This window comes from Balaenoptera borealis (assembly GCF_965194805.1).
Source record: "Balaenoptera borealis genome assembly, chromosome: 6".
NCBI lineage: Eukaryota > Metazoa > Chordata > Mammalia > Artiodactyla > Balaenopteridae > Balaenoptera > Balaenoptera borealis.
In genome coordinates, this window is record NC_138863.1 from 59,492,343 (window position 1) to 59,500,684 (window position 8,342).

General features: G+C 39.8%; 1 pseudogene across 1 annotated transcript; it reads left to right on the forward strand.

The window, feature by feature from the left end:
- Positions 1–416: 416 nt before the first annotated feature.
- Positions 417–7,324, forward strand: LOC309631407 (DNA replication complex GINS protein PSF2 pseudogene; annotated as a pseudogene). Its single transcript has one exon. The product of its transcript is annotated as a DNA replication complex GINS protein PSF2 pseudogene (transcript).
- Positions 7,325–8,342: the final 1,018 nt, after the last annotated feature.

The window sequence follows — 8,342 nt, forward strand, 5'->3', positions numbered from 1 at the left end:
TGAGTAATATTCCATTGTATATATGTGCTACATCTTCTTTATCCATTCATCTGTCGATGGACACTTAGGTTGCTTCCCTGTCCTGGCTATTGTAAATAGTGCTGCAATGAACATTGTGGTACATGTCTCTTTTTTTTTTTTTAAATAAATTTATTTATTTATTTATTTATTTTTGGCTGCATTGGGTCTTCGTTGCTGCGCACGGGCTTTCTCTAGTTGTGGTGAGCAGGGGCTACTCTTCGTTGCAGTACGTGGGCTTCTCATTGCAGTGGCTTCTCTTGTTGCAGAGCACGGGCTGTAGGCAAGCGGGCTTCAGTAATTGTGGCACGCAGCTCAGTAGTTGTGGCTTGCAGGCTCTAGAGTGCAGGCTCAGTAGTTGTGGCGCATGGGCTTAGTTGCTCCGTGGCATGTGGGATCTTCCTGGACCAGGGCTCGAACCTGGGTCCCCTGCATTGGCAGGCATATTCTTAACCACTGCACCACGAGGGAAGCCCATGTCTCTTTTTGAATGATGGTTTTTTCAGGGTATGTGCCCAAGAGTGGGATTGCTGTGTCATATGGTAGTTTTATTTTTAGTTTTTTAAGGAACCTCCATACTGTTCTCCATAGTGGCTGTATTAATTTACATTCTCACCAAGAGTGCAAGAGGGTTCCCTTTTCTCCACACCCTCTCCAGCATTTATTGTTTGTAGATTTTTGATGATGGCCATTCTGACCGGTGTGAGGTGATACCTCATTGTAGTTTTGATTTGCATTTCTCTAATGATTAGTGATGTTGAGCATACGTTCATGTGTTGGTTGGCAATCTGTATATCTTCTTTGGAGAAATGTCTATTTAGGTCTTCTGCCCATTTTTGGATTGGGTTGTTTGTTTTTTTGATATTGAGCTGCATGAGCTGCTTGTATATTTTGGAAGGTCCATGAATTTTATATACATTTTTAAATCAAAATGAAAAATAGTTGCCTGAGACCTCAAACACCTTAGAGATGGCCCTGGCAGGGTCTAAGTAAATACAGAACTAGTGTTCTAACTGCTTATCACAGATTTAGTAAGCATTTACTTTATTATAATTTTTTAATTCTTAAATATGAAACATTTTAAAACCCAGAAAATATATAAAATAAAATAAGACTTATGAATCCACTACCCTACCATTTTGCTAATATTTGCTTCAGGTTTTTAAAATAAGTAAATTGTGATGAATACAATGAAAATGTACCCCCAATCTCTTCCCCTTCTTCCTTTTGCAGAGGTAGCCCGTCTCCTGATGGTGGTAAGCATCTTAGTAAGAGATCCTCTAGAAGCAGATCCAGAGGCAAGGATTTGAGTGCAAGTAGTTTATTTGAGAATTGTGGCGTGGGGAAGTGATCCTGGGGAGGAAAAGGAGTTAATGCAGTGTGCTGATGAACAGGTATCCTTGTGGGCAACTGGGGCTCAATCCCATAAGGGTCTTTGGGGGCCTGTGTAGACAAGCCTCAGAGTTCTTCCATCTGAGGGCTAAGGAAGCTGGGGTGTTTACCCATCAACTCCCTTTGTCGTTGGTTGTAGACTCCTTGACATTCAGGCCTGCCCCGTGAGGGGCTGAGCCTTCTCCTGCAGCCTTCAGGTAGAGTGGAAAGTGTTAGCACTAAGAAGTTGGAGGATTCAGGAATAATGAGCTTGGAGGGAATATGGGTGGGGCCTGCCAGCACCCGCTGTAGCCAGTATTATTCCCCGACGTGGTGTACTTTCTACATCTGTATATATCAAAAAGACAACATAAGTATTGTCCTATGGGTTTTTGAAGTTTTAAATAAATGGCTTCATATTGAACACATTTTCTACAACTTGCTTTTTTTTTAAACTCAAAATTATATACTTGAGATTTATCCATGTTGAAATATGTAGATGTAAATCATTTATTTTAGCAGCTCTTTGTGTTCAAGTGTTTGAATAAACTACTTTCCATTTACCCAATTGATAGTTTGTTTCCATTCGTTCTTGTATAATAGACATCTTCACATCCACGTGAGCTCGTGTCTTCTCTATGAGATTCCTGAAAAGCAGATTGCTGCTCACAGGGTAGTCACAGCTTCATGTTTACTGGGTATTGCCAAATTGTTCTACAAGATATTTATGCCAATTTATACTACAGAAAGCAGCATGAAGAATTCTTTGTCCGCACATCTATGCCAACATACCTGATATGATAAGATTTGTTAATTTTTGGCGAGTCTCGGGCTGGCCGTGGGCGCAGCCATGGACACGGCTGAGGTGGAGTTTCTGGCCGAATAGGATCTGGTCACCGTAATCCTGAACTTCAGTCTGGACAAGATCCACCTCATCGAGGGTGACCTGGGGCCTTTCAACCCCGGCTTACCAGTGCAGGTGCCTCTGTGGCTGGCGATCAACCTGAAACAGAGAGAGAAGTGTCGGCTGCTCACCGCCCGCCCCACCAGCCCCAGTGGATGGACGTGAAAAAGTTGGAGAAGATTAGGGATCATGAATGAAATGAAGAAAACTTTTACCCCTATGCCCAGCCCTTACTACATGGAGCTCATCAAACTCCTGTTAAATCACGCTTTGGACTACATCCTGAAAGCAGATGAGCTCTGGACCCTGATCAAGGATGTGCGGGACACTCATATAGCCAAGCTCCGGGTGTCTGCCAACAGCTTCATGAGACAGCAGGAGGCGCATGCCAAGCTGGATAACCTGACCTTGACGGAGATCAACACCAGTGGGGCTTTCCGCACACAAGCGCTCAATCACATGTACAAACTCCACATGAACCTGCAACCTTCTGGCAGTGCCCAGTCTCAGGACTTCTAGGGAGGGACTGGTTTGTCAAGGCCTGTGTCTGCCGGCAGGAAGCTCACTGGGTGGTGTTTGAGTGCTCAGGATGTGACAACGGTACTCACGTTTCTGGAGTCTTAGAACAACTTTTGAATGTAAGAAAAAAAGTGCACTGAAGCAAGGAATGGGTTTATAACCTTGTTGGAAAGCAACAGGCTTGTGCTTAGTCCTCGAGACATTCTGTAATTTCACGTCTGTATCAGGGAGCCAGGTGTCCTTTTATGGGGGAAAAAGAAATTCATTAGCAGAACAAGTGATTTCCCTAGCAGAGCCTCATGTCTCCTGCATGGGACTGTCACATGCAAGTGAGTGTTCGGTGACGTCAGGTGTTGCTTTTAAGACAGAGATATAGCAGGATGGTGACGTGGCTTCGGCCTTTTTTTTTTTTCTTCCCTTCTTGATCCTGATCTCTTGGGCTAAATTTAGAATTTCCTACAGAGCTTGTTCACCCAGAGAAGGACAGCAGATGAGTGGCTAGTGAGGGTGACCTATGTTTATCATGTACGCCCTGATGCACAATAAAGATGGAATAAATCCCCCCCCCAAAAAAGAAAGAAAAGATTTATTAATTTTTGCCAATCTGATAGACTGAAATGGTATTTTATTATTATGATGTTTTAAATTGTCATGTCCCTTAGTTCAGGTGAGGTTGAGCATATTTTCTTACGTGTATTGGATATTTGAATATTCTCTTTTGTGCATTTCCTGTTCATCTCCTGTGTCTTTTTTTTTTATTGGGCTGTTCATATTTTTCTTAGCAATTTGTAGACATTCTGTACATATCCAGGACATTAATATTTTGGGAAACAAACATCTCTTTCTGTTCTGTGGCTTATCTTTTCACATTGTTTATGGCATTTTTCAGTCATAAAAATTTTTAATTTTAATGCAGTCAGATCTAACCGTGTCTCCCTTTATACATTGTTTGGCTTTTCATTTAAGAAATTTTTCCTTATCCTGATGCCATAAATATCCTGTGTTTGCATCTGAAAGTTCTAGTCTCATTTTTTATCTATGGGCCTTTAGCCCATCTACGGGGTGAGGTAGGAATCTAATTTTATAGCCCGTGGTCTTAGACCCATTTATTGAGTAATCCATCCTGTTCCCACTGACTTGTAGTCACTTTGGATTTTCTTTTTTATGTGGGTCTGTTTCTAGGCCTTCTTCTTTTCTTCTTCTAGGCCTTCTTTCTTTTCATTTGTCTTTACTTGCACTGATTTAAATATTATAGTTTTATAATAATCTTTCCTATAGGGTGACTCTACCTTTATTGTTTAAATTTTCTTGGCTATTCTTTGTTCTTCACTCTTCTACCTGAATTTCAAGATCACCAAATTATGTGAAATACTCTTTTAGCTTTTGATTAGAAGTACGTTGAATTTCTAGAATAAATTGGGGAGAACCATCATCTTACCTATGGAGTCTTCTTTTTTTTTTTTTGTGAACACGGTATATGTTGTATAGTTTTTCTTTATATCATTTATTAGAGTTCTATAACTCTCCCTTGTATATCTTTTATTAGATTTATTCCTAGATATCTTAAATGCTTTGTTGCTTTTGCAATATGTATTTTAAAAAATTACTTTGTCTAATTGACTGTTGGTGATATATAGGAATGATATTTGTGTATGTGTCTATGTGTATGCTTAAACTAGTCAAATTATGTAATTGTTCTAGGTCTACAGATTTTTTTTTCTTTTTTTAGTCCATTTCATAAAGTTTTTTTGGGGGGAAATTATCTATTTTGTTTAATTTTCAATGTTATTTGTATGAAATTCTTATTTGCAAATCACTGTATATAGGTGTTCTTTTTGGACATTCCTGGTATTTGTCCATTCCTAATACCTTATTTGTGCCAGGATTCTTTTCTTATCCATCATACAGGAAATTTGTTTATTTTATTAGTCTTTTTAATAATCTGGCTTTTTATTTCTTTGATTGTTTTTGTTATTTCTTTGTTTTGTTATTTATTTCATTAATTTTGCTCTTACATTTATTTTCTTCTATTTTCCCTGAGTTAAAGCTTTTGTTTTATCTTGTTTTTGTTTTTGTCTCCTAATTTATTGATTTGGATTCTTAGCTCAGTAACTTTAAATCTTTCTTCTTGTCTAATATATTCATTTAATACTGTAAAATTTCTCTCCAAATATTACTTTAGCATTATTTTTGATACATAATTGTATTTTGATATATAATTTTTGATACATTTCATTATCTTTCAGTTATAATTTCTGCTATGTTATCCATCTTTGACCCATGAATTATTTTGAAATATTTGAAAAAAAATTTAAATGTCTAAATATATGGAAATTATTCTTTGTTATTTATTTCTAACTTTATAGCATTTTAGTCAGAATATTCTGTCAGTAGGATAGAATCCTCACCCAGTCACCCAGCTACACAAAAATTCTAGAATCACTTTTTGCAGCCCAGACCTCTCTTAAGCTTCAGTTCCACATATCCAATTCCTCTCTTGTCACTTCCACCTGGATGTCTCACAGGCCCTTTACACTCATAAATACACAAATTAATTTCTTGTATCCTTCCCTTCCCTCCTGCCCCTGTAACACTGGCTGTTCCTCCTGGGTTCCTTAACTTGGTGAGAGATGCCACCATCTTCCCAGTCGGCGAAGCTGCAAACCTCAGACCTCCCTCCACATGCATATCAGAACAGAGAACGCATTCCATCTGTTTTACCTCCTTGATATTTCTTGTATCCATCCCCTCTCCAGCCCCACTGCCGCCTCCGTGATTCATGCCCTTGCCATCCCTCTCCTGGATCCTCATGCCCTCCCTTTGCTCTCCCTCCCTCTACAGTGTGGTGCCCTCAAATCTGTTCTCCACATAGTACTACATGAATTGTACTGCATGGAAAACTTATTTTGTCTCCCCTGCTTTACACTCTTGGATGACCCCCTGTAGTTTATAGGATAAAGTTGAATCCCTGCATCATGTGACCCCACCTGCCTCTTTCACCAGCTCTGCCTTGCTCTATGCCCCAGTCCTGGGAACAAGTTGCTGTTCCCAAATAGTGTCAGGATGTTACAGTTTCTGTGAGATTTCTCAGGCTGTGCCCTCTCTCGTGAATGCATTTGCTTTACTTGGTCTACTAAGCAAACACTGAAAGATTGAGCCCAAGTTTCACCATCCTCAAGAAACCCACTTGGTAACCCCCTTTTATGTACCCTCTAACCTCAAGTTGGGCTTGTCTGGTTAGACTCTAAGCCCCTTGAGGGCAGAGACCATTTCCAAATTGTCTCTTTGTCTTGTTTGTTGGATAAAAGGAAAAAATGAGTACTAATCGTGAAGAAAAATATGGTTTCAGAGCCAGTTGGATGTTGGGAATCTTAAGAACTATCCTCTCTTTCCAAAGTAAGTTAAGTTGCCTCTGGAGTTTCAGAAGAGGTGTGGGGTGAGAATTGCAGAGTGTTAACTCTTTCTTGTCTGGAGGAGGGCATGTGGAAATGCTGAAAGAAGAAGCACGTGAAAGTAAAGCTTAAGTAAATTACATCCTGTAAAAACTTACAGGAGAAATTTCTCCAAAGAAGATATACAGATTGCCAACAAACACATGAAAGGATGTTCAACATCACTAATCATTAGAGAAATGCAAGTCAAAACCACAATGAGGTATCACCTCACACCGGTCAGAATGGCCAACATCAAAAAATCTACAAACAATAAATGCTGGAGAGGGTGTGGAGAAAAGGGAACCCTCTTGCACTGTTGGTGGGAATGTGGATTGATACAGCCACTCTAGAGAACAGTATGGAGGTTCCTTAGAAAATTAAAAATAGAACTACCATATGACCCAGCAATACCACTACTGGGCATATACCCTGAGAAAACCATCATTCAAAAAGAGACATGTACCACAATGTTCATGGCAGCACTATTTACAATAGCCAGGACATGGAAGCAACCTAAGTGTCCATCGACAGATGAATGGATAAAGAAGACGTGGCACATATATACAATGGAATATTACTCAGCCATAAAAAGAAACGAAATTGAGTTATCTGTAGTGAGGTGGATGGACCTAGAGTCTGTCATACAGAGTGAAGTAAGTCAGAAAGAGAAAAACAAATACCATATGCTAACACATATATATGGAATCTTAAAAAAAAAAAAAAAGATCATGAAGAACCTAGTGGCAAGATGGGAATAAAGACACAGACCTACTAGAGAATGGACTTGAGGATATGGGAAGGGGGAATGGTAAGCTGGGACAAAGTGAGAGAGTGGCATGGACATATATACACTACCAAATGTAAAATAGATAGCTAGTGGGAAGCAGCCACATAGCACAGGGAGATCAGCTCTGTGCTTTGTGACCATCTAGAGGGGCGGGATAGGGAGGGTGGGAGGGAGGGAGACACAAGAAGGAAGAGATATGGGGATATATGTATATGTATAGCTGATTCACTTTGTTATAAAGCAGCAACTAACACACCATTGTAAAGCAATTATACTCCAATAAAGATGTTATATATATATTTTTTAACAGATTATTATTTTTTTTTTTTTACATTTATGTATTTATTTATTTTTGGCTGTGTTGGGTCTTCGTTTCTGTGCGAGGGCTTTCTCTAGTTGTGGCAAGCGGGGGCCACTCTTCATCGCGGTGCGCGGGCCTCTCACTATCGCGGCCTCTCTTGTTGCGGAGCACAGGCTCCAGACGCGCAGGCTCAGTAATTGTGGCTCACGGGCCTAGTTGCTCCATGGCATGTGGGATCTTCCCAGACCAGGGCTCGAACCCGTGTCTCCTGCATTGGCAGGCAGATTCTCAACCACTGCGCCACCAGGGAAGCCCCAATAAAGATGTTAAAAAAAAAAAAAAGAGAAAAACAAATTCCGTACGTTAACATACATATATGGAATCTGAAAAAGAAAAATTGATTCTGATGAACCTAGGGGCAGGACAGGAATAAAGACGCAGACATAGAGAATGGACTTGAGGACATGGGGAGGGGGAAGGGTAAACTGGGAGGAAGTGAGAGAGTAACATTGACATATAAACACTACCAAATGTAAAATAGATAGCTAGTGGGAAGCAGCCGCACAGCACGGGGAGATCAGCTCAGAGCTTTGTGACCACCTAGAGGGGTGGGATAGGGAGGGTGGGAGGGAGACACAGGAGGGAGGGGATATGGGGATATATGTATATTATAGCTGATTCGCTTTGTTATACAGCAGAAACTAACACAACATTGTAAAGCAATTATACTCCAATAAAGATGTTTAAAAAAGTAAAGTACATAATTCAGAAAAAAAAAAAACAACTTAGAGGACATCCAGCTTTTTTTGTTTAAAGAATGTTCATGAATTGTTCAAAATCAACTTAGTAATCTTTAGAATAGTTGTATTATCATTTTCACTAATAAGGTACGCTCTAAGAGGGGGAAAAAGACTCATAAATGCTTCCTTAAATACAAAGTATTTGCTTACGATACTAGCCTAGTTTTCAACATCACTTTTCACATCAAAGGAACGCGGTGGAAGCATT